The 3,633-nt window shown below is 33.6% G+C and overlaps 1 long non-coding RNA gene across 1 annotated transcript; it reads right to left on the bottom strand.

Moving 5' to 3' along the window:
* Positions 1-2,908: 2,908 nt before the first annotated feature.
* LOC124888759 lies at positions 2,909-3,203 on the bottom strand. The gene is made up of 3 exons (XR_007047610.1): positions 3,165-3,203; positions 3,009-3,077; positions 2,909-2,936 (listed from the first exon to the last, which is right to left on the bottom strand). It is a non-coding gene; the product is annotated as an uncharacterized LOC124888759 (long non-coding RNA).
* Between the last annotated feature and the right edge of the window lie 430 nt (positions 3,204-3,633).

The following is a 3,633-nucleotide window of genomic DNA, read 5'->3' as shown; positions in this document are numbered from 1 at the left end:
ACCAATAACCAAACCAATAAAATATTTTTTTTCTGTTTTTGGTTTAACCGATAAGAAAATACTCATAAAATAGAAAGAGTAGTAACTAACATGTAAAAAATGAATCTTATTTGCAACAAAAATCCTACATGAAGTGTTTAAATTTACAAAAATCTTCAAGTTTGAACTAAATATTGTTAGGAGAAATTAAGAGTTTATATAATTGAAATAATAGGTTTGTTAATTTGTAGAAATAAAAGATAAATATATAATAAGTCATATATATTTTCTTATTGGGTTATTGGTTTACCCAATAACCCAATAAGAAAAAATCAAACCAAACCAATAACCCAATAATTTTTTGTAACACCCCATACTTTCAGACTTGAACGTAAATTGTCATTTCTACTTGTACACATTCCAAAAACCATAAATCTATTGTGAATATAGTTTTTTAATCAACTATGTGGTGTATAAATCTAGTTGAGCATGAATTGAGATCATAGAGGTCCCCTAACTCAAGGATGAGTTGAAAGTTTTTCCATCGATTGAGTTTTAGTAAGCGTCAAAACTTGGATCAACTTCAAACGGTAATTACTCTTTGCATATATTGAATTATAGTGCCTACTATATATCAAATGAAAGGCCTTCGAATTATCTTTTCAACGATACCAATTTCGCAAAAATCTGACAGCCGGGGAAGAAGTTATGGCTTTGCAAAGTGGAGTGTGTCGTGCAGCATAAGGTGTTCGGCGCACACCCTAACTTATGCCATAAGGTGTGCGACGCACAACCTAATGTGTGCAATAAAGAGTGCGCCGCACAACCTATATTATGCTATAAGGTGTGTACTGCATACATTACTACTCAAGTGATTTAAACACTCCGTTTTTGGGGCAAAATGACCCTTTTCCCACCCTTATTTAGCCATAAACACGAAATTCAATCCCCAAATACCCCAAAATACACCTTCATTCATCAAAATTGATCAATAACTCTCCTTAGGGTTTCAAAATAAAAACCCAAGCAACTTAAGATTCAACTGTGGGTTTTTAAAACTAATTGCATAATTGGAATCCCCAGAACGTAAGCTTCAAGAAACACTTATCATCTTCGCATATAGAGGTACGTGAGGATATCCTAAAATCTCATGGGCCTTTAAATTCATGTTTTACAATGGGGGTTTTGAAACTACGAACTACACTTGCATGAAAGTATTGAAAAACTTTTTCTATTTTACGACGGAGGGGGGAGAGGAAGAAGCATATCATAGTTTCAAGTTTCAAGAAAAATTACATACAATACATGGAAGTCTGTTAAATTGGAATTCAATGGTGAACAAATTTAAATGTTGTACCCTTGAGAAGCCATTAAAAATGTATTGAAAAAACACAAGATTTTAAGTTGAATATCTACAACATTCCTTCTTTCTACTTTTTAAGCAAAACAAAAAAAAGGGAACAAACTAAAAGACATCCTGCAAAGGAAAAGAATGGAATGACTGTTGTTAATCAAGTGGACCAGCGCCTAACTCAACTTCGAAAACTAGGTCAAGTGGTGAAGATTGTCCAAGATCATATAAGGAAATTATAGCACATACACCTTACTAGTGTGGGATTCTCATACGCTAATCGCACACCAAGACTAGCCCTTTGTAGCATCCGTTAACCTACGTTTGCTAACATGTAATAGTCTAACATCAAGATAGATCTGCCTCTAATGCCATGTTTAAGAAATTGGACCTTGTTTCTATCTCAAATGAAAGGCTAACTCAATTTGTGAGGAGCCAAAGACCATATAAGAAAACTACAATCTGCACACTTAGTTTTTAACATATAGAAGCTTACAAGAAAGTTCTACAAAGGAGCTTCACCTTTTTCTCAAGTTCCTCCACATAATCTTCAAAAAGGTCCTCACGGTCTTTATCTCGCTCAATAGCTTTAAAACGTTCATCATGTTCGAATATGGAGATTGCCTTACTGAATAATCAATAGCAAATATTTAGTGGATCAAATGGAACTTACACAAGTAATGGATCAACTTCAAGGTACCAAAACACATACAAACAATGACCAAGATTAGAAAAAAGCAGCAGACAACTTAACATTTCAAGTGAAAGACAAACCTCTATCTTGACGATGGTGACAGCTCCTTGCAATCCTATAAGTTTGAGAACAACGAACATTGTTGTTAAAAATACCACTTATTCTTTTGAACAAGTCAAATACCAGTCTCTAACACAACATGAATATTATGATAATATCTTTTTATTTTTTAAAATAGTAATGTGAATATCATGATATATCAAATGGAAGACACCCACAAAAGAAAATTTCACTTACTTCTAACATTATCCTGAAATCTTCCCGAGCTTTTTTCTGTTTAACACACCTCTCTTAAGCTTCCAGTTTTTTCTTTTGGCTCAGATACTGGAATAGACACACAACTTCAAAAGGATCACTATAGACCGTGGGTGTGTTTGGTATGAAGGAAAATGTTTTCCTAGAAAACAAGTTGGTTTCTTACTTGTTTTCTTATGTTTGGTTGATGAAAGGAAAACATTTTTCAGGAAATGTTTTCTAGTGTTTGGTTGGTGAATAAAAAAATATTTTTCAGACATTTGAGAGTTGTATAAACATTTCAACTTAAGAGTGAGATTGAAAGAGAGTTTTGAAAAATGTTTTTCCTACTTTTTGAAGGGAATTCATTTTCCTTAAATTTAAGGAAAATAAGTTGATTTGGAAAACATTTTCCAAAATATTTAAGTCAACCAAACATGAAACAATTGGATATCAAACACAATCTATCTTATTGCAATACTATATGCTGAAACATTGAAGCAGCAATTAACCCATTCCAATGCCGACTTGGAGGGATACACTATTAAAAGCTTACTTCTGCTCACATAGGGATTTTAGAGCACCATATCTCTGGTCATTAATTACTGCTCTCATGGCCTGACAAATACAATTCATGTCAAATGATCTCCCTCAATTGTTTGGTACGCACAAAACAGTCAAGTAATAAACCTGATCCCACGTGCAATCAGACCCAATATTTGCAGATTCCAAAAGAGTTTTGAATGCACTCTTTGCCTCCTAAATAAAATCAGATACTTAAAATAGAAATAAGAGAAATTTCGAGAACATGCATTAAATGGGACAAAAAGCAATAATCAACTATACCGCTTTGCTCTCACAAACTAATGGTCCTAGCTCAACTGTTTTCTCATCTGATGGAGTAATACCTCCGATTTCAGTTATTGCAGCATCTTTCTTGACATCCTACATTTTAGGCACAATACTAAGCACAAAGGACAAAAGCAAACCTCATTGGAATTTGGAGCATATTCTTCACCTATTAGCATTTGACTAACAACTGCACTACAAAATTGTTGGATCAACATCTAGCATAACAGTTATGAAAAGCTTTCTTGGTGTTTTAACCAGTAACCAGTAGTAATTAACTAATCACATAAGTATTTTAGAAGGACAAAGTACCTCTCTATTCTCTTAAGAAAATCCATCAGCATCCACTACTGCATCTTGAGTTGTAGTAGTGTCAGAACTACAGAAAAATTGAATTCCAAATAAGAAGCAACACAAACCAGGGGCAAATTTAAAACATATAAATCGGAAAACATACACCGGTGGC

Source organism: Capsicum annuum, chromosome 11 (assembly GCF_002878395.1).
Source record: "Capsicum annuum cultivar UCD-10X-F1 chromosome 11, UCD10Xv1.1, whole genome shotgun sequence".
NCBI classification, from domain to species: Eukaryota; Viridiplantae; Streptophyta; class Magnoliopsida; order Solanales; family Solanaceae; genus Capsicum; species Capsicum annuum.
The sequence above is the reverse complement of the archived record's forward strand: the minus strand, read 5'-3'. Positions and strand labels throughout refer to the sequence as shown.